The sequence below is a fragment of the Bombus terrestris genome, chromosome 9, assembly GCF_910591885.1.
Source record: "Bombus terrestris chromosome 9, iyBomTerr1.2, whole genome shotgun sequence".
Taxonomy (NCBI): domain Eukaryota; kingdom Metazoa; phylum Arthropoda; class Insecta; order Hymenoptera; family Apidae; genus Bombus; species Bombus terrestris.
Window position 1 is genome coordinate 13,672,074 of NC_063277.1, and position 24,263 is coordinate 13,696,336.

The 24,263-nt window shown below is 41.3% G+C and overlaps 1 protein-coding gene across 1 annotated transcript in view; it reads right to left on the reverse strand.

The window, feature by feature from the left end:
* The window catches only part of LOC100649027 (neuroligin-4, X-linked), a 224,768-nt gene that overhangs the window by 198,438 nt on the left and 2,067 nt on the right, over positions 1-24,263 (reverse strand). The gene's annotated exons all lie outside the window — the stretch shown is intronic.

The window sequence follows — 24,263 nt, forward strand, 5'->3', positions numbered from 1 at the left end:
TTGGATAGTAACAGTGGGGAGGTTCGATCGATCCGTAGAAATAATCAAACGTATCTATAACATAAAGTCGCGGAAGAGAATGAGACATATATTTTAATTAGTTGGTCATCGATTACTGGAGAAATTAATTATGGACACTGACATGAACGTCACGTGCATTGCCTCGAAGTTGTTGATCGATGCGCAAATTGCTCCCGGGATATTCGTATAATTATTTCCCGTCCAAGCGAGGAACGCCCTCTGTTCGTCGATTAAGGATGCAGCAAATTAAAGGCGTCGCATTTAAAATGGCTGCGGCATAATTTCTATGTACCCACCCTCCTCTCCACGCACATGTACGCGATACACAAACATACGCAAACATAAATAACTGCCGGCGAACACAACGTCGTTGTTTCGCTGTGAATCCGAATACATTAACGGAGGGAAGGAAGCTAGAAAATATTTTTTCCTGCTGTCCGGAAAGCAGTTAATTTCCCGCGCGACTCAGATCCGTATGTCCCTTTATCAAAGCGTTTGTGTATCTGAAACGCGACCAAAAATACCACGTGTTTTACGATCAGCCGGTCTCTCTGGTACTGTCGTTTGTATTTCACGATTCTCGATAACCGTGTTTCGCCAGGACCTTGTCGTAATCGCGCGAGATTCGTGAACAAAGGGCGAGGCGTCAGAGCGTCGTCGTTTCGCGATGGAAAAATCCCGAAGGCGTGGCGGCGCGTAGTTGACGAGCCCAACTAGGAATGATTTATCGCGGTGAACCACGACGGAATAATGCGACGAAATTTCACGATGGGACGCGCTAACGACACCCTTCTCTGCCGTGACGCCCCTAAAATCGAGGGGAACATTAGTTGCTTCGTGAGAAGAAAAAAGAATGGAATTCCCTCGCTCGACTTGGTCCAAGCTTGCCTGAGCTCGGTGGGCTTAAATGGAAAAATTGTCGGGAATAAATTGCGGTTTGAGCACCGCTCTGATGTGTAAAGAACGAGTGCCATTTTTTAAATACATTACGGTTTTGTTGGATCCTCTTTCAAGAGCAATTTAGGATCATGTCTTTAAATACAAAATATTCTTCGCGAAATTCATATGCGCTTGAAAAAGATCAATTAATCGGTCGAAAAAATTGGAAAAACATATCTTGGGAAATTTAGCATTAATGAACTTAGAAATACTCCAACGTCGTACGCGAGCTAAAATGTAGCGAGTGAAACGAAGACCGATAAAATAACAGAGGAAGTTCACCGGATGCGCCGGTTTATCGATATCGATGCGGTGGAAATTGCGGTTGCACGTTTCGTGATCGCGAAAAGTGTGTTCCTTGCGCCGTTTAAGGCCATCATAAAGTGTTTCTGGGCTCCGTAACCCGTCAGGATTCCGACAGCTTTGCAGTCTGTCTTGGTTGGGTTGCTACGCGAAAGAAAAACTTTCTTCCTACTGCGCTAAGATATATGTATTAACCCGTGAACACGAAGAAAGCTCTGACGGACGCGTCTGCAATCTGGCTCTCGCAGGATTTGTCTTTGTCCGCTTTCAGTCAGAGTCTCCGGGGTATTCGAAATCTTCCCGATGGTTCTTCCTTACGGTGACTGATGGCGAAAAATGTTGAATTATTTGCAAAGGATGAAGCACGACACGGATGATTAATAAAATAATTAATCGTTTTCGACCGAGTGTAGCTCGTGTCTCGTTTGTGTATTTTAAATTTAATTATTCGTCAAACGAACAGTTGGAAATAATACGTCGAATAAAATGAACTGGGACGAAATAAAATTGAACCAGTTGTTGCCAACGGATATTTGTATCGAGCCAAATGTCGGAGATTCGAAGTAAACAAATGTCGAAAATTCGAGTAACAACTTTGTCGAGGTTCGCGAATCGATAACGCGCGATAAATACTAGCATTGCCATTCGTTTCAGATCGGCAAACGAAGAAGAGTGTAAAGAAGCGTGGAAATAAATATGAGAAAGGGGTTAGGTGAGAAGCAGCAATACGTTATTAATTCTGCGATGCGCAACACATGCTCGCGAGTTCGTTTTCTCGTTAACTAAACCGTCAGCGGATCGGAATTTATCGTCGATAGAATTATAAGCAATCCACCGAAAGTGATTTAAAGAGGGAATAGATGCGAGCAATTTCTGCTACCTTCAATCCCTCCACCCCCTTCGTTGGCAGTCAGGAAATGGCAAACTTGGGTCCCGCCATTAGTTTCTGGACCATCGCATCGGTGAAAGGAACTTTTTGAAGCGAAATAAATTCCCGTCGCAGCTGTCACCGGAAACGCGGAACGCCGATACTGATTTCCCACGTTTTCTTCCCTTTCCTTCGCATAGATTTATTTACCCAGTCGATAGTTTTTAGATTCTTGCATGCTCTACTTGCTTTAACTTACTATTACCTTAAAAACCACTAGTCGTTTATTTAGAGGTTTAAACGATAATAAAATGTTTTCGAAAAACGAAAGTATTAACACAGGCGTAGAAGAAGTGCGCACTAGAAGATGTAAATACCGTAAGAGTTAGAGGAGAATCGAGTCTGTAGCGTCTGACTATAGACTACTCACTCTCTATTCTCTTGTAAACGACTTTACCGCTTCTTTTTCAAAACAGCAACGCCGCTACATCATTCCTCCACGATCGTCGTGTACAAAGTTGCTCAGAGAATTATTCCACAGGAAAGTTGCCCGGGTAAATAAAAAAAAAATGTTTAAAACAATGTACCGGTAAATTCATTAAAAAGTCAAACGGCTTCCTCGACGAGCTTAAAAGAATTCCACGACAACAATTTTTCTTCGGCCGTTTGCATTCTTAACTTCGCGGTTTATTTCATGTTGCCGTAAACACGCAATAGCGAACGTTGCTATCCTCGAATTTTCGCTTTCGTCCAACGAGCGGATTTCAGACTCGGCGCGTTCCACCGTTTCGTTTGCATTTCCCGCCCTGTTCCCCATTTAAATATAAAAAAAACTTCTCGCCTCACGGCGAAACGATTCGACGGTCGGGCAAAGAGCGTTACCCATTTGTAAGGAAGAAGTTTCGCTCGAACGTCCTGCCTTATTCCACTTGTTACAGCCTCCTTCGTCCTAGAGAAAAGGCAAGTTTCGCAGTTTTTCAAGAAACTTTCTTATCCGAGGGCACCGCCTTCGCGGGAACGAGATAAAACACGTCGATCGTCGCTGCAACGAGATAGTCGTAGGCGAACCTTTTTAGTCGTGACCGCCTATCTAATTGCGGCTAATCGGTCCCATAATCCATGAGTTTCCTTAATATCTGCGCTTGCCTGTTCCTTATCTCTTTCGTCGTGTTTCTACTCTCAAGGAAACCCTTAAACGGTAGCCGCACTTATTCGAATTTTTAGCACGTCGCGAATGTAAAATGCGAAAGAGCTAATTATACATTTTCGATCGAAAAGCAGAAAGATTCGTTGAGATAGTGACTCGGTGACATGGATATAATGTTTGTCAAACGAAATGTAACACTCGTATCGTGTCGTGCGCAGCGCAAGACAGACTGAAATGAAATCGTATCGCGAAACAGCGGGTACAAGCTGAATCGAATATTTCATAAGCTACGGCGGCGTGGCTTCCGCTAAAACCCTAGTCCGAAATGCGATACATGTTTCAAACGAGTAACGGAATACTATTTTAATCTCTGTTATGACCTGCCATTTTAGTTTCTCATTACATTGAAATTATGACCGCCACTAGAAATGGTATTTCATACTTTGAGCATAGAAAAATTCGGATAACATGCATATGGTAAAAACGTAGATGCGTTTGAATTTAGCACCGGATGGATTACGAGAGAAATTTCGAAAGGTACCAGAACTTTCATGCTTTGAATTTGCAAGAATTTTATTCTATTTCTGGTAGAGACTCTCTCGTTATTTATCTGATATACCTTAATTTTCTGTCCATATAATTATAAAGAAGATTGGCTGAGGTTATACTATTTTAAAAATTGACGCAGCGTTGAGAATTAGAACAAAAGACGTACTAAGAGAGTCTGAATTACCGAACGAACATATGTATGCAAATGATACACCAGATTGGACATTTATTGATCACACACAACGAATCGAACTTAATTCAGTGTATTTCTTTGTTTCAGCGCGGACTATCGCTAACTACTCCAAGAACTACTATATTATGAGCCATCCGCGCGTCGTCGACAAGTCAAACACACGAGCGAATGGAGAAATCCACGACGAAGGAACGTGACGTTCTCCAAGCAACGTTGGAGTCTTCAAAGTCAATAGCGCGCTAAGAAGAGAATCCCAAACCAGTGGGCAACTGCCGACTAACTCTATAAATTCAAAACTTAAACCCGGACCGACGTTTATCGTGGGTAGTGCGCTGCTGCTCGCCACGGAGCCAATGTTTGCGCCCTAAATTTCGCCGCTGCGGCGATTCGGAAGTTTGACAGGGACCGTTAGCGCACAGCAAAACTATCCAGCAACGGCTGGATTTAATCGAAGGGAGGAATCGATCGGGAATGTCATGCCTCAACGACGAACTTCCCTCCTGACAGGGTGCAACGACATTCTCGACGTGTTTCCTGTGGCCACGCTCTTCTTTTTTAAGCTACGACATAACAAACTTATTCTTGGCCTCTTCGAATGGGCGTTGCAGTCTTGAACGATCATTAGAAAAAGAATGTTTAATTACTAGAAAGTGTTTCTCCTCGATCGGTGCAGTATTCAATCGAAGCGAATAAAAGTTTATTACGCGCAGTTAATTAAAATACACTCCTTTGCGATAAAAGAGAGAAATTCATGACCCCGTCAATCTTACTTGACAACGCGGCTATGCGTCCGCAATAACTATACTCCTGCCCCTTTTGTTTTCCTTTTACTACTTCTTTTTACCCATTTCACTTCGGAAAATATTTTTTACCCTTTGTCACGTAACGCACACATCATTTTAAACAAAGCCTCGCAGTTCTTCGCTCTCTTTTCATCGCGGAAATGTACGCGGGACCAAATTAATTCTCGCTTTCGAAAAACAGAGACACAGGGTCGTGGCGGTAGTGACGAGGGGCGGAAAAAAAAAGAACAGGCCTGAATTTCGTGAATCGCGAGCGCTACGGGTTATTCGCGTTATCCTTCCGGCCACATGCGGACCAAAGTAAATTTCAGAATTGTTCCAACGCCTGTTGCAACATTTTGAATACATTTTGCGACGAACGTGACACGGGGATTTTATTCAAATCCATGATCGTCGCAGTTTCGTCGTGATATTCTCTGAAGTCGAACTTCTAACAAACTTCACTTGTGAAACTAAAATTTAATGCCTCTAAGCTGGGAATTGGAACAAAGTTGTAACAAGTTTCCGTATATGTAGCAATTCGTAAGAAATTGAAAACATTATTGACTTCGGTATTCTTAGTAACTCTTAACTCGTGAAACACATTAAAAAGAAGAGATCGAGTAAAATTTTAAGTACGCCAAGCTTTTTTGCTGTAAGGTAGAAATTTATAAGGCAATACCTACGCGTGATCGCGGCAACTGCGACATTTACGGGATCCATGCGCGTTCACGATGCACACAGCGCTCCCTCATTACGGAAACAACGGCCGCGACAACATATTTCAGCTCTAATCGGACCAGCCATTACTTTCGCGAATTAAAAATCTTGAAATAAATTCCGTGGCTAGCATCTCGATAATCTACTGGCGATTCTAAATACAAAAGAGAGTCTGTTTGCATTCGAAAATGGAGATAATTAGCCTCTAGTTAAAGCTAAACCAACTCTATCTCTTTTATTGTTATTTTTCCCTCCCAATTGTGTGTGTTAATTGTCCCTTAATAAGCTCTGAATATCCTAGATCGTGCCACCAATGGTCATCGTCATTTCTATTTCACAGATGGGTTCTCGGCGTTGTTCTTTTTTTAAACGAACTAAAAAAGTGAAGAAATAAGGAAACACGAAAGCAACAATCGTAATGGACAACAGCGACAGAAAAATTGATAATTCATTTTCCTGTGCTCGATTTGAACATGCAGACGCCTCTCACGCTGGCGATAAAACGCGCCAGGTCCGGTACCGTTATGTAGCGTCATGTATCGCCTTTTTATCGGAATACCATGTCTCTAGGGCGGTCGCGTTATTGGCGTGCAAAATTTAACGATGGCCAGCGTAGTCCTCGATTCCGCCCTATCGATCCGGACATTAACCGGAGGATCGACATTCACGGGCGTGTACAACGAGCACGGTTGTTTGTTCGTTTCGAAAGATGGGTCGTTGGTGTAGTAAACAGCGGCGGATGAAGCAGCCGATTTCAGCTGTAGTTCGTTGTTTTTCACACCTTCGATGTTATTTTATGAAAGCTATTCTCTGCCGGCCAACAGTGAGAGTTTAATTTAAATATTGCTACGAGTGACGTAGTCCTGAGTGACATGTCCATTTTTTGGTTGCTCTTGTAGACCAATATTTTCTAGTTTACATACACACCAGCTATTCCATCCTATATTTATTTGCGTGAACTATGAATCGCCGAAATTGCTAGGATAACCAGAAAGACCCTTTCGGTGATTGAAACGTTCAATACGCTTTGAATTGCTTATTCTTCGTCCAGTTTCTTTATATACTTTCGTTCAAGGATGAAGCCTGCTTTTTACGGAAAATCGTATCATCAGGCAAGCTCGCTCGTCGTCGCGTTATTTCAAACGAATGCCTGCTCGTTAACGACGCCGGGGCAAGCCACGCCACGCGTTTACATTAATTGCTTGTCAGATAGCACGGACGCGAACTAGTAGATACAATTTATGGGATGAATAAAACTGGAATACGGTCGACAAGGCCGGCTGATAAACAACGTTATAAACAATCGGTACTCATTAAACACTCGAGTTTCCATTCCTGATCGATCCAGCGAATTTCGAACGTATCTGTATTAATAAACGAGCACGTGCTTTGACATACATTGAACGCGAGGTTTAAAACCCAATTTATACAATTTCGATTATAATTACTTAAGGCGCTGTCCAACTCTATTAAAAAGCAATTTACTCGCTTTCCGTGGCTTCCTGTTTATGGTTAATGGAACTGGGAAAAATTACAAATGTTTGTCATCGAGTTTACTAAATTACCAATTACAAAATAAGAACAGTATAAAATGCAATTTCAAAGTCTGGGAATGAGTTAAAATTTTGTCTTAGGGAAAACGTTATCGAGTTAGGCAAAGTTAATTGCCGGACGTTATCGTTCTTCCGCCCGTGGTATCGACTTTATTACTTGGAATTATAGTCACACCTCTGGCCATTATTAAACATTAACGGACTGTCTGTACGAGCTCTTAAGCCGGTTTAAGGACTGCATTTACAGCACGTGATAAGACTTTCACAGTACGCGATGCTCGGAATAACAGATATTTTATAGAAGAGCTTCGACCAAGTTCGCAACGAAGCTTCGTATGTTATAAGCTTAAATTTTTCTTTTTGTCTGCGTCGCTGTTATATATGTGTTACTTGATATATATTGCACTATGGAATCGATATACGCTGCAACATCTCATGCGTATCCAAAGCTAAACGAAGCTCTGGAAGTTATTGCAACGAGTACGCCAGCGCTTTATTATAAGCAGACTATATCTACTTACGCGTTCTCTGTATCTTTGTAATTACCTGTTCATTATTTGTTCATACACCTTGATACAAATATTTTTCTCGTCAAACTCTTAAAATTTTCAGCAGTATGCAATATCACGGTATAGGACAAATAGCAGTAACCTTTCACCTTTTTAGAAGCTAGGCCAGCAGAAATCGTATTCGAAGAACAATTTAAGTTTGTCTAAGAAACAGTTTAAGATTCCGCAAAGAAACAAAGACAAACGAGAAAAATAGGAAGACGCGTCGTGAAGATGTTATAACACGTTGGATCCAGGACACAAGGTTAGACGGATGGACTTTAACATCTAACCGTTTGAATGCCAACTGGAACAGTTATGCACGAAGATAATCGATCATCTCGTCTGCACCACAACAAACGACAGCGGGCGAGCCGATGTCGCGAAAAGCGGCCAACGTCGAGGGCGCGAACCGGTTGGTTGACCGTTTATAGATTATCGATTCGGCCAGGGTGACGAACAAAAGCCACTTGCCGATGAATAGCTGAAACTTTGCCCGTTAAAATGCTTATTCGTGGTGCCCATCGTGGCAAGGCGCGGACCACGGATAATACGTACCCGAGACGAACGATAAGATCCAATATCCAACAAGCTGTGAATGCTCAATTAAGATTCCTCAGCGGTTGATCCAAGGGGAATGTCGTAAACGGGGAGTGGCGATCGTCGAAGGGATTTAGCTACTTGAAACACTGAACACTTTATTCGAAGTTTTTGCTTAGCTTTCGATTGCGTTTCATTCCTACTACAATTTTCGATAAAACATTTATGTAGCGAATTATTAAGCTTGGTTTTCAAAGTTTTAAACTTGGAACTTATTTAAGAAAAGATTCTTCCATCAGAATCCATGCATAGATGGTTTCCCAGTTATATATAAACTCCCTATCGACCTAGTGAACTATAGGGTACCTTTTCGCTTTTTTCGTCTTCCGGGAGTTTACATTAGCGCGTTATTGCGCGGATATCGCGTAAGGTAGAGTGCCGCTAGATCACAGGAACGAACGAACAAATGATTCTGTCGGTACGACAAGCTACGGTTGTGCAGCTCGTTGAAAATCGAGGTAACGAGTCGCATACACCGGTCTTTCTCTCTCCCTCCATTCGTCTCCGTACATGCTCTATTCCCCTGCTTCCATTCCGACCTCGTTTCTTGCTGCAACGTTGGCTGCTGTAACGCTTTTGGCTTAGTCGTCGGCCGGAAATGTGCAGACCAGTTCGACCCATCTAAGTATTGCACCGTTGCGCTATTAGAGGCTAGTCCGTATTGGAAGCATTCTGCGCCGCGAGACACGGGAAACTGGGCCATTGTGTACATACAATAATTGTACGTACGTTCTGTTCCTGAGCGATAATTTTTTCCCTTTTTCTTACGAGACTTCTTTTGAAAAGTGTTCGCAGCGCTGGATGCAGCTCTTAATTGGAAAGTTTCTGCGGAATTGGTATCAATAACGGTTTTCCTCGAAGCTATGAAAAATACGACAGCATATAGATTGGCTGGTAATAATAAAGAAAAAAAAAACAAGAGATAAAGTATCGAGGAAATGTCCAAATGATTGTAGGATCAATGGTAATTTTTGGATGCAACCCGCAGGTTGTAATTTACCGCGGCAACCAACCTGCTGGGAGCAAGGCGCGTCAGCGCAACAGCGAAATTGGTTGAAGTTGAATCTTAATTACTTTGCAACTAAATCGTTTTCCGGGCTGAAAACATGCTCGCAACAATCGGACAGATTTTCGACCGTTGTCTCTACCTCTGTGGCTCGAAATTCCTTCGTTACCATGAAACTACTGCAATTTATTCTTTGAAAATATAATATTATCGTTAAAGCGATCGATCGATTTCCTATATTAATATCCATTTGAGTTTCCAAGATAATTCGAAGAAAGGCGGTATACCGAGCAGAAGGTGGTGGACAGAGAAGAATAGAAGAAACAGAGTGATATAGGAAAGCGGAGTATTATACGCAATAAAGGGGAAACAAGAGAGCAACGTCAGACACACTTAACGTCGGAACTTTTTGCCAACGGCAGAGCCCATCCTTCTCCTTACTGGCACAGAGACGAGAAGAATGAAAGGGCAAGAAGGGACAGCGATAAATCCACAAGCGGGGTTTAAAACGTTCGCGGGACGCCTGTAAAACAGACACTGTGGCCCCACAGCGAAACGAAGCTGGACCGGGTAAGAATTATTTCTGCCTCTTGGTTAAATTATTCCATACATCCTTCATCTTCCAAATGGAAACGAGAACCTCCGCAAAACGAATTTTTTACTTTTATTTCCACCAACAAGAGAAAAAATAGCAAGAAATACAACGCTTTATTTCATCGAATTTATATCATTTTCACGAAGAATTAAAGAAATTATCATTCGTATCGATTTACATATTTGGTGGTTCTCGCCATGCTTTCGAGGTAGACAACCAAGCGAATCATATTGGTGGTCTAGTATAATTCGCATGGAACGGGCGCATAATTGAAAGAATAAAGAGCGTTGTTGGAGTTAACGGATATCAATGGTGGAAATGGCCTGGAGCGAGCGCACGTCCGCGTAACGTCCAACGATCCTTTATGCACACCAGAATTATCCGGCGGGCTTGATTGAAAAATCAGCGCCGCGAGTCGCTTTTGCGCGAATAATTTCGCATTTGCTCACGCACTAGCTTGGCTCTTGTCCCTGCGGAGGGCCCTCGAGTACAGCGTTAATTCGCGGAACAATGACCACGTACCGCAAACAAAACAGCTGCCCGCTAATGTATCACGCTCGATTCGCGATGCCGGTACTTTGTAATTCCTGCGTTTGTTTTTCTCTGAACTCCACCCTGAATAGAGGATTCGATTTACGGCAAATTAACGGCTGTTCATTGTGCGTGGGGTCGCGCGTGCTATCCATAGAGATACGTTGTAGAAATTTATTCAATTCCGCAAGCCCGCCGAATAATTGTTATTTCGATAAAGCGAGATTCCAAAGGAAAAAACAGCGCCGGTGGTTAAAGTAGGATTTGTACCGTTATGGAAGGGAGTTTATGGGCCGCGCTGCCCTTTGGAAATTGTGCGATGCTCGATTTCGGAGCTCGAATTTTGATTTTGGGAGGGGGGTGAACTAACAAAGAACGCTACAGGGTGCGATTACTTGCAGAGTTTTCGAACAACTTTCGCAACCTACTGTGAATTTTTGAAATAAATGTAAAATAATATATGAGACTAATTGACTACAATGAAAGAGAATAATTGATTGAGTGTAACAGATGGATATGATATTAACAAATGTGTGAAGTAAAAGCTTCTTCGGGAATTAGAGTACTGAATAATGGAACAGCGATGTAATGCGGTTGGAAAAATTGTTTGTTTTTCAGAAGTTTAATTAGTTCAGATGATCGATAGCTTGGTTTTAAAACTCGATTCCAATATGAATTTCCTTTCGATTGCACAAAGATTTTGCTCGCGGCTAGGTCACGAGAAAAAAAAGCGATTATTTAAATCGATGTTGCTCGATGGCTAAGACAGCGGCAGCAACAACAAAGACAAGCCTTCGGATCTGCCTGAGGCGTCGCGAAAGTGGAAGCTCAGACTCTCTAATCGCCTTTCAAAGTACAGAGATGAAATCTCGATCGATGGATTAAGTGGAATCGACGCCTCAGGCGTTCAGCGGCAAAGAAAAATCGGGAAAGAAGAGGAAGCATTTTTTAACGTGAATGAAATGCGAAATACTCGACGAATTATATTCCCTATTGTCATTCACGAGGCAGTGGCTTCTATTCAGAATAAAAATTCCCCCGATATGAAACCTGACTGTACTTGGCACACTTAGCGAATCGTATTTTCGAAAACATCTTGCGACGAAAGCCTGCAGAATATCGAATGGCTCTTTTTCCTCGAGTTTCAAGCGATGTAGGTTTCATTTTAAACTTTTCCCAAGTTTAAGGACCTTGTTGAAACATTGGAAAGATATCTTGTAACTTTTGATTACTTGTACGCGTAACGATCTTTACGCCGACGAGAAATAATCTTTTGTGATTGAATAATAAAAGCAGAGTGAAAAATAGCCAAAGGCAAATGGCTAGGTAAACCAAAAACAATTGAAAATGAGATGGCGTCACCATGGGCTAGTTACGAAAGCCCCGCCAGCTACTTAACGTTACAGCTACTCTCAGCTTAGCGTTACGCTGCAAGCAAAATAGCTTTTTGCCAAGTTTCCTTACGAGACTCATAGTGGCGTGGTTGGGATACGTCCAGCTTGCTACGATCATCGCTGCGCGCTTCGTTGAACATTAAACACACGATGCAATCCTGTGGAGTTCCTTCGGCAATTTGGGTTAAATAATGTAACAAAATTGGTAAACTTGATTACTGAGCTCGGCACGTACATGGGTCCTTGATGTTATGTTAATAAATAACGACGCAATGAGAAATAGAAAGAAAAACTGTTGCAAAGGGACATGGTTAGTTTCTTTTATCTCTTAGTACTTCTTTTATCTATATAGCGATAAAAACAAAGAAAGAAATTGGAAAAAGAATCTCGCAATTTCTTTTCTATTTCACGATTGCCCCCGAGAGGAAAACCTCTGCAATTTCCTCGGTCAAATCGAAAATTCGATGAACAATTTCCACAAGACTTTTTTATTGTTCTTTGACCGAATATCAGTGAAGCGTAACAAAGAGAAATCATCTTCCGGTGGACTTTCAGTTAGCAATTAAGAGAAATTACAAGCTGATAAACAGGGTAAGTGGTAATAAAGTAGTTTTCCCAAGAATTCCGCATCCCGGGACGGTGGTCACGTCCCTTCGGTGAGTCCGTGGGTAAAGGACGAGTCCGAATGCGGTGTAACGGGTTACACTAGTCCCGAGAGATCGGGCATTAAGTAGCTACGGCTAGCAGGCGAACGAACTACGGCCTTGTCACCTTGTTTCCCCATCTCCCAACGGGCCCATGCAAGATTAATCGGTGGTCGTTTAAGCTAATTCGTAGCTGACCAGCCGGCAGTTTTTTTTTTTTTTTGCTTATTTCAACTTGCCTTGGATCACACCTAACGGAATTTAGAATTTATCGCTAACAGCGACATTTACCGGCAAAAATAGGCATTTCAGTTGCAAGAATCGTAATGAAATTTGGCGTGAGTTCGATTCGAGAATAGAGTGAATCACGCCGATCACAGGAAGTATCGATCTTCACCGAGCGTCCTTCTAAGGCGACGAACAGTGGTGTAGTAATAAGAGACGATAATAGTCATTGTTATTTCATTAGAGGAGAGAGTAACGAGTACGGCAGGCGGATTTTATTGTCTTCCTTTTAAGCCACGGCACGTTTTACGAGATTAACGAGAAAGAGCATCGTCGCCGGCAGTAACCGAGCTATTGTTGAATCACGCCGCAGCCCTTACAGCTTAGAGCATCGCTATGCCCTCACGCGTACCGCCAATTATTGCGTCGTTAAACCCTTTGTTAACGATTCGAACCTCTCTTGTCCTTCGATCGTTTGTTCCATCGGAATTTTGTACAGTTTTCGATCCATTATTATACAATTAGTGACGCAAAATCATTCTGGATTTTGAGGTAATCTTAACAGTAATGTAGAATTTAAATCGCTTGCAATTTATTCACTTCCGTAAAGTAGCGTAGCGAGTTGTGACGACCACGATGGACAATGTCAAAGCCAATGCGTATTGCGGTAAAAAATTAAGATGACTATCGGTCTCTGCTCACGTTCCGGATATTGATTAAATATCGTAGAAAGATTCTCAAATCTTGAACATCAGAAAATATAAAATATTTCCACACGATTGTACGTTATTTACGACCCATTCCGAACGAGGGACAATCCTGGTATCGTTCGTAATGTTTCGTTCACGCAACGAGTACTCTACAGCCACAAGACTCGTAAAACCGACGAACGTGCTTGAGTAGAAAGCGCGACGCGGTCGGGAAACGCGTTAATCGCAACAGTCGAGATCAAGACTTTCCCGGAGGAAACGTTTCGGTGCGCGATTTAACGCCGCCGCAATTATTTTCGTCGTGGTCGCGGTAAGCCTGCGTATAAACCAACAGCTGCGGCGTTCGCTGGGGATCAAGGCCGAAACCGAGGGGAAAACTGGATAGAAAACGGCGAGAATGGACAAAGACAGGAACGGGAAGCGGCCGAGGCGACGGAAAGAGAAAGAAGGCCCGTGCAAAGAATTCCTTCTCGACCTTTTTTCACAGCGTCCACCATTTCCGGCTTGTCCCGCGGCGATTTCATTCGACCATTCGCCGGTCCACCTGGCCCGCTGGAAAGTCTTTTTTAATGACTGTTCCCGGCTCGAGAGAACTCCTAAGACTCGATGCGAGTAGGAACCATTACGGTCAGGAATATAATCTTCTTTTTTTCCTGCAAATTTTCTCCGTTCGCGCGCTACGCTACCCTGGTCGACGCCTTATGCCCTCCTTCTTCCCTTTCCACGCGACCTAGCCGTAATTCAAAAAGTTTGGTCGGATTAAAAATGTGACCAAACTCGAGCGGCACTCCAGGTCTTTGTCTCTTCCTTCCCCAGTGCTTTTCATACAGAGTGACACAAAAGTAATGCAACCCTAAGTTTCAAAGATAAAAAAGGAAAGTATAATGTAAAGAACGGTAGAAAAATTCTGTGGAGCGCAGTGTTCCTTTAACGCTTGAAATAAACTATGTCGCGGGTCAAACATTTTATTACTCTTGGCTGAAAAACAAGTGATAGAAACAAGTTTAACTAGAGAAACGCGCGCGTCAACGATTCACCAGAATTCAACTTTCCAGTGGGATAAGAATTCCTTTTCGGGTACGCATAACTGGCTGGGAAAGGAAGAGAACGGCCGGAATGACGTAATAAATCGTCGAGTGGTTGCTCTGAAGAAGAGCTCCTAGTAAGGAGATTGCGCGCCCGAGGCGTGCAGATATCGCGATGAGCTTCGTGTAATCATAAAACTCGTCGAAGGCGACGCGCGCGCTGTTACGTGCTGCGATACGTTGTAAAGGACGCTTCGTTAACGAAGAACGACGAAAAGATTAAAGTCAACGAAGGAAAATGATACACGCTTTGAAAAAGCAAATTAGCTTAATCTGTGTATATTATAATATGTTGAAGTAATCACTTCAATAAAAACTCGACATCTTTCCTTTTGTATATCCGTGACCTGGAGACCGCTGTTACGAAGAGAATAGAATTTAGTGAAAAGAATCCAAAATAAGGAGAGGTCTATATTATCGTGCCCTTGAATATAATTTTTGTTTTAGGTTACAAGGTCTAGAAACAAAAGAGCTATAAGTAGATTTCTATTGCTGTTTCTTGTAGCCATCAGCTAGAGCTACATACCAAGATTAACTCTTTGGTAATGTCCTTTGCTATGAATATATGAACGTGCTCCCTATCATTCTTCCTATTGTATTGTAACACTGAAAGAGCGAGGATCTGGATCAGCATACAGTACACCTGTACTTGTACTTATTTCAATATATTTTTCTATTACAAATACATCCACTCGTTCCTCTATCAGTCAACCACAACATAATGCAATAACAGAGGGTCGTTCTATATCGTGGTTATATTTTTTAAACTTTTTCTTTCTCAAATTTATATAATTTGAGATATTTAGAAAGCAATTATTCGAAGATTTCTATTTCGATAACGGAACGACTCGTGACGATGTATCGCGTCTCTTACACGCAAGCAATAACCATTCATCGACTGTTGCGACCGTTATAAAATCAATAAGCTGGCATCGTTGGTCGCGTGTTTAGAAATTATCCTATTTAAAAATGTTGTTACATGTGACAGCTCGACGAAGCCTGAACTTTCAAGGCTATTATACGATCGGTTATATTATAACAGATACGGAAAGCTTGACATTTAAGTTCTTCAACTTGAATAATTGCTGTGGCTTGTCGAATCAATTATGTTGTTCAAGAATATATTTATCTATTGTTACGTGTGGAAAATCACGAATTTTGCTGCTCTCTCGAAGAAGCACCAAAACTTCGCAAGCTGGATTAGTGGCGGTTAAGTCGCGGAAATTAACTGCTATTAGTAACGGAGGACGGGAAACTGAACGATTCCGCAAGAACTTTAGAATGTATAGTTCTTGGGCCAAGAATGCCAGCCAGCTATAAATTTCGATCTGATATTAATTCTCAGGATGGAGACTTTTGGAACGTCGTTTATTTGAGGAAACCTCTATGTAGAATATAGTAAATGTGGTTGAAGAAAGCAAATAGAAATGGTGGTGACACATATAGTTGAACAGATAACACATTTCATTCTCTTCCTTACAAGAATTACGAACAAAGAGAAAGAAACGTGGCTCAAGTAAAAATGTTGATCGAACACTCGTACCAATTTTAGCTACGCAGCAAACGCATAGAAATACGTGATTCGCCCTCAAATCATCGATAAATCAGTTTTCGAGTGGAGTAACGTGAGCAATCCTTGCGTCAACCCGTTAATCTTTCGGTAGTGATAAATCATCGTGCACCTCCACGCTGCTTACGATCAATTTCTGGCGACGCTCAAGTTGCGCTTATTATTTTCCAGTTAGCTCGTGTAACGTGCCCCAGAAACGACAACAACTTCTTCGTCATGATCAAGCCGCCACTTTCACGTAAGCCGGTCCTTCTGCAATATCAGACTCTTGTAGGTCGCGTAATCCCTTTAGTATGCGCACCGTTTCATGTTGTCGACGCGATAAGTATACTCTCGTAGTTTGGCTCTTTTAATACGTGTATACACGTTTCATTTATCGCGAAAAAGTTTTCCAAGGTATATTAATATCACTGATTTATTATAGTAACCCAGAAAGTATAAAAACGAAGGAAAAGGTAACCGGTTAATTAAATCCGTAAAATTTTGCCGAGGATTCGCAAGTTCAGCAAGACCAATACCTCGTAAAACACGATTCTCTCTGAAATATATAAAAAATGTAGAACGCGAGAGGGAAGGCTAATCGAGCTTAATAGTTCGTGCCACGAAACCGTATATTCTTTAGAAAGATAAGTTCAGAGGTTTGACGTGTAAGCTGACTTCTAAAGCACTTTGGTGGTGGAAAGACAACAACGTCGACGTCTCGGAATACCTTAATCTGTCGATAATTCCGTGTCAAACCGAATATCGCTAGCTAAAGAAGTTTGTCTAGCAGCGACACGTCCACTCTTTTCTCTCGCGGATTTACGAGGTTGAAACCTTCGGGCGCATTATTCCTCGGGTTTTTTGCGTTGATTGTGATTAATGGTCGATCGAATTCTTTTGGAAAGAGAATGCTTCTCGTCTGCATCTTATACATATAATCAGATTATTTCTGCACCTTAATAAATTATAATAGAAAAAGCACTCTGGAAACTATCGATTTTCGGTTTTGCGTCACACACCCTTTAAACAATTTCCTTAAATAAACGAATTGTGAGCATTTGAAAAGTAGGCTAGCTGTTCCTGCCATTTGCCGGTTCGCGCAGTTAGGTGTTCGACCAATTTAAATATTTATCTGTCCGATACTCTTTTCACGCTTTCAGCTACGACCGGTTCTCCTAGTGAAATCCATTACAGACTATTCACCTCCAATTCTGCAGCTGACAGCTCCATCAAGCCTCGTTGGATGATTGGCCCATGGAGAGTCTTGCTCGGTAAGAGAAGCATCTCGACTGGAATTCACACGATTTACAATGCCTTTCAATTATTCCTTAGATTCACATGTCTGTAACTCTATAATTGACATTTTCTTGTATACTTCGTTGTTTCTAAAAAATCATTTATTGTACCGACATAACGTCTTTTCTTATCCATCATGTTTTTCACCGTAGTTTTGCATTCTCATAGCTCGGCTTAACAAAATATATCTCTAAATCACGATGCCAGTAATACAAGAAATCAAGGCGAGAGTTTATCGCGAAACGTCACCGGTTAATATCATAATGGGTGGTCGAGGAATTAGGCAACGTACCTAGGAAGACTCTCGGCTGCAGACGATAATAACTTCCTGAATTTTCCGCCCATTGTCGGGAAATGTTGCAACTTGTTCGATAACTATTCCGGCTTTTGCAGTAAACGCGACCCAACCTCTTTAACAGCGTCTCTTGCAATCTCAAGTTTCGTTACATAATATAAACGAGAACTGCTTTTGATATCAGAACGAGAAATTACAAATAAGCAATTCTATCACCGGACGTTTTAATTCTTTTTTTTTTGATAATTGGCGAAATTATTGACGGTATAATAGGATATATTGATCGCCAGGATTGGAGGATTAAATAAAGGATGATGCTTCCAAGGAACGTATAAACGGGAATCTTTCGCTATTTCACGTTCAGGTGAGATATAACGCTGACAAGAAACGAAATGTGGCTGGAGGGCGAAACGTTCGCTGCATTGGCATCCATAAATCATCATGCTGGCATGTTTAATGCATGTTTTTCAATTGTTTCAGAGGTCACGTATTCGCGCGGCTATTCCTTCGACGCGATCGATTTACGGTTGCCACTGTATTGTTCGAATTGCGGACATCGTTATCGGGTTTGATGCTTTTCCTGTATCCTTTTGATCTGCGTACGAGGAAGCACGTGAGCTTCCAAAAAATGCTGCACAGGTCGAATGAAATTTATGATACTGCGATGAACGGTGAATGTTCTCCAGTATTTCATAATCTAGAAGACTGGTCATCGATCATCCATCAAGAGTTCTCTTGTGTTTGTCATTTGAAACCGAGTTAAAAGCGTTTGATATTGATGATTAAAATGCGAAAATAAATGTTAATCTCACGTTAGGATCTACTAACATAAGAAAAGTTTATCTTCTACATTTTCCTACTATTTTTCTTTCGTATTTGTACTCGACAGGGGAAATATGAGAAATTATTCCGCGAATATAACGAAACTTTAGGACGTTTCATATTTTGCAAGTGAAGTTTTCTCCGCGTACCATGCACATTCGTTAACTGTGTCTGACCAGCATCGATCCAATTCTATTTACAGCGCTCGGCATTTTAATATTGTATCGCTTCGTCGCATTAATCTCTGTTTTATTTATTTAGTCGTTATCGAGCAAGTTTTGTAAGATAAATTCATTCATGATGAAAATACTCATAAGTCATCCTGATCTTTTTAAAACGTTAGCCTCAACTTATACAATATTTCTCCCTTTCAATCGTAGTAACGTACAAACTTCAACTGAAATATTAATTTTTATTGCCAAAATTCCGGCACCCTGATAAGAAGCACTACGGTTGGTTGCTTTCTTTAAATTTTCCAGCCACATCGGCGAAAACAGGAGACAAAAATTCTGCGGAGTTTACCCTCGGCAAATCTATTATCCGGATGATCCGATATATAGCGACGCGCAACAGGATTCCCGCCTAGCCCCAACACTTTGCCCAGCAACGTCAAAAGGAGCAACGTTATTCCTTTGGAACGAGTTCCCCCCCGTCGAAATTGAAAAGTCCTACCACAGCTTCGACTCGCGGAGGCACATGTTTTCTTTGCCTCTCTTGCTTCGATGTTATTCCCTGAATTCCATCCGATCGTGATCCCTAAAATACCGTTACGTTTCCTCTCTATTTCTGACCGCGAGACGAACACCGGAAACATGCTATCACATCTTCAGGATGAACAAGAAGAAAAGGATATGACAGATAATATTTTCACAAAGCTTTTTAGTCGTAAAACAGATGCCATAAATCGTTCCATTGGCTACCATAAATACCACAATATACTACATACGGCATATCAAAATATATAGAAAGACAAGCTTCGCGCTTACAATTCCTGAGGAATCAAAGAGTAAGACCTCAATTACTGCTTTTTGGATAATGCAGTTTACGTTGAAATTACATTCTAGGAATATTTTTTCATAAAGGCAACCACGCGCTCCCTAGATCCTAACCTTACCAGCCTGCCATGCATTTACGCGATGCAGGCTGAAGTGGACCTATTTTTCTTAGGTCAGCACAACGCGTGGCGTGCAACCGGCGTGTAACGTGCCAAAAAATGCAAAGCTCAACGATGCTACGCGGTTAGAGCGCAAAGTGGTAAGACGTCGTCTGCCTCTGTTAGTGTCGTTTCTCTCTTTGTCCCTCTAATTTCCTACACTGGCAGATAAATGAAGGCTGAATTAGTGCTCTGCTAAATAGTAGCGTTGGTTCGTGTACCTTCAAAAGCCGCACGCGTACAAGAGTTAGCGCTTTAATTAAATTTCATAATTAGTTGTGGCGTGTAAGACCGTTTACGAGGTTGACCACGCCTTCATCTTTACACTTATCAGCCGTCATGCACCTCGATGATTGCATCTATAAAATCCGCATACCGACCAATTTTATCATTCGATTACCGAGACTCGCAGTTCTTTCTAACCAAAGGATATCGTATGAATTATGATCGACCAGTCTACTTGACGATGCCAAAAATTATATATATATACTCAATTACACAGTATTCAATTAAATCTTTCTTACTAACTTAAAGAATCTTTTCTATATTTAAATTCCAATACATCGAAGTATTCTGTATTTCGAAGAATTTATACAATTCTCTACATGACCAAAGAATCGATTGAACAGCCGTAGAATCCTTAGCAAGAATCGAGCAATCGTTTCCCGGGCGAGCGCCAAAAGGAAACGCGAAACGTTGCTGTGAATTAGCATAACAAGATTCTACGGTGTACGTAATGCGGCAACGCCACGGACTTGCCACAGATTTGCATGGTCCATTTAAATACAATTTCTCTTCCTCGATCAAGAAATTACGTGAATACGCGAGCGCAACCTTCCCCTTTGGATGTGTTGCGCGCCGCAACGTCGAGGCGGATTAAAGGGGCTTGCATTAAAGCCGCCTTCCAAAGAAAAACTCGACGATTCTCCATCGTTCCCTCCGCTTTACGTGCCCTCTCTCTTTCACCCTTGTCTCGTATATCGCGTGCCATGCTAATTAATTCTGCTTGTATATTAATCGTACTATCTGGACTATCGCGCAACATCCTGTTGCCTTTCCCCTCCCTCTGCCGCGAACATGACGGACATTAGGTTAGTCAATATCCCTTTCTGTTTTCATAACAGAACCAATTTACATAAGATTAAAAATTGATCGAGCAGCCTTTCGTCACAAGAAGAGATTTTAATTAACAACGGAATTAACCTTGTCGCGATTATCTGTTGTCGCAAGGTTGGTGTCATACCGACGGAAAATTTTAAGTGTTTCGATTGAATAATACTTAGAAATTGCATTAAATTTTATAAAACACATTATAAGAGATAAGGAATCGTAGTACACAAACTCTGAGCTAGTGAACGAAATTATACAAATAAAAATAATAGCTCTGATAACGTACAAATGTGGCCGTACATTTTTAAGTAGTATAGGACCGTGTATATTCAGACGTCCTAGTTAAAAGCTCTTCCGACAATTTCACACGCAATTACGTATCTCTCGTTGGAAAATTCCATTCTGCCTCGCCGACTATATCGATTACCGAATCTCTGAGGCTTCTCGGAATCAAAGAAAAAGAGCCAACGGATTCCTGAAATTTCCGGTGGCCAGTCTTGTTCATAGTGAAAAGTAAACGGCGCTGTTTCCCTGGTAAGGGATCCAACGTCAGGATGGCAAAGGCACTTCGCTGTGAAAGGTTCGCGTCGTTTTTCACTCCAGTAGCCGGTAAGCGATAAGCGAAGCTGGGAGAAACGCCGTGGAAGATAGAAACCGCCTGGCGAATCCAACGAAACAAATGCCCGGAACGTGTTGGCTTCCACGTGTGTATATATACATAGATACACACCGGACCAGCGCGTTTTCGGCCAGTTGAAGCGATCTGCAAACACGTATCGTACCGAGGATTACGTGTAAGTATCGTGAACGGTAAAAATAAGCGGGTAGGAGCGGAATTGAACAGAATAGTTTCGGCATGGCGCAACCTCGACGGGCCAGCGTTTGCGCATTGGCGCGCGCGCGCCCTCGTGAATCGACTAACCGGCGAGATTGTCGGTCCACCATTTCAACGGAGATGCAAATGCACTCCTACATTTGTTTTTCAACGAGTTCGGAGACGCTTAGCCAGCGATTTACAGAAGGTACCGAGGCGAAGAATAGATGGATGCTGGGAATAAAACTGACCGTACCTACTGGATTTTATAATAGTCGATCTACGTAGTTTGTTCTAGGTTTCTTTTAATTAAGAACTTCGTATGAAAGCTATGAAATAAACTGAAATTGACAGAGGACACAAGCTGTGTCGGAAATTGAAAAGAATCTTGCGTTATTGAATTTTGAAGCTATAGAAAATTGTGTTAGTTACGTATTGAGATGAAAACTGATACTGTACGCGTAATAATTCTGTAACAATTCTGTGTATCAACAATCGAGTTATTGGCGAAATACAAAAAATCAGTGGCATGAGGGTTTCGAACACGAGAAAGATAAGGGGATGAATTGCAATGATGGAGGGGGGAGAGGTAGGGTGATCAGGTGAATTCCACGGTTGCAAAACGATTTATGAGAAGCGAACACCCGGCTGTAAAATAACACTTCCCATTCAAATCGGCAAATTAATGGTCGTTTTCATGGATTCTTTGTTTGCACTGGCCGGACAATGGTTCGCTGCAGGGTTATTATTCTGAAATACTACCATTATATTCAACCGAGTTGAAGCAGAACCCCTGGAACGTACGTGGCCAGCTCTCGTTGACAACTTTTTCCCCATGAACACCACGGGAGCTGAATTAGAAACAGAAGATTTGCTCGCGGATTATTCGACTGATCCTTTTCTAATAACGTATCGTTGCGTTATTTTAATGAAATACTTTTAAATGCGAATAATCGAAAAGTTGGCACGGCATTTCAATATTCCAAAGGTTATAAATGAAGTTTCAGACATTTGATTGACGCGTAACCTGTTACTTTTACCGTTTCATTTATCGATTAACTAGTAAAAGTTCAAACTCCTAGAAGCTTAAAAAGTTTATCAGAAATGTCGGAAACTCAACTCTATTCCAGTATTAATTTATTCTTTATCTCTGTCGCTTCGAAATTTATTTCCGGTTACATTTTTCCTCGAATAAGCATCGTAGAACCAAATGAAAAAGTTAAAGGTAGCAATGACTGATCGATAGGATACTAATACATCGCAATGATATTCGTTTACGTGCATCAAACAAACGCATATTCATTTCCTAATCGAACACTAATATCCTCGCGAAGGCAAAGAAATTTTTCCCGCTTTTCGTGTTTCTCTTTTTATCCTGTCTTGTCTTTTCTGTATCGAAATTAATCCATGTCACTCACCTAGACGCATGAAAATCCTTTGACAACGACAGGGCATCGATGAAAGGCCGTTGAAGAATCGGCGCATATTTCTGCCGTTCGAAAAGGTCCCGTCGCAGTCGTCGAGCACAAAGAGCCGTGCCGTTAGAAATGAAAACGCGAAAAATGGGAGAAAAGGGATGCGCAAATCTGAACATGCCTAGACTAGTCCCCGATTTTTCCATAATAACCATCTACAGGCACAGCCAGAATTTCAAATATTCCGAACAAAATGTTCAAAGCGAATTATTCTGGTAGTAAATTATACCGTTGGATACTCGAGCGACCGTCCGAAATCACTCGTAAAAAAGGAGCCAGAGAACTGTTCTCAAATGAATTTCTGCGGAAGGTAAATATATGAACCATACATTCATTCTATTTCCATTCATTTTATTCGGAGTTCCGTGCATGTCTCGATGAAGTAGTAAAAGCATACATCTGCGCGGCACAAAGAAATCTGTAAACCCTAACCGGAAGCGGACATGGATACTCTAAGGAAGGATACTTTGATCCATCGTGAACCAATAAAAGATGTCTCGATTAGATTGACGATAAAATCACGAAGCTACGTAGCTCTGTATAGATAGTGTCGGTGACTTATTGCAAAATCCAAAATTTTGGATAGTAAAATATCCGAAGGATGATAAACCAAGCAAAATATTTTCTTCAAAGAAATATCTTTGATACGAGCTAACTCTTTCATCGCGTTACATATTTGGCTGTGCTTAAGATATTTGTAGCGCGACGATATACCTTTAAAGTAGAGCATGCCGAGACTCAAAAGTCATATTCTCTTTGGAAAAAATTTGTTGATTATATATACTTTATAACATACTTTATAATGAACAATTCAGAAATGGACATAACGGTAACTTCATATTATAATATTTATATAGACAGCATTTCGCACGCCGAAATTACATATTTCACGTTACTTTTATTTGAAAACAGCTAAAAGAGGGTTACGTTTTACACAACATACTAGTTTTTCAACATGGTTGTAATTTATTCTGTAATTAATCAAAAAGTCATTTTCGCGGCTGCTTACTATAGGAATTACATGTTAAAAATCCCAATTTTGAAGATGAATATATCTAGGTCGATAATGATAGACTCTCTAAAAATCGAATCACATATAGATAATATACTAAATGACGTATCTTCAATATCTCAAAGAAAACGTAAGAAAATTAATCTGTGCTACAATTACCTTAACTAATATACAAGCTAAAGTACGCGTTCTTTCGTATTATACGACTCAATGTAAAATAGTACTGCGGGAAATAAATGTAATAACAAACAAATTCAATTAACTTTTCCTGAATTATAAGAAAATTATAAATATAAAGTACATGAAAGTATTAATAACAGA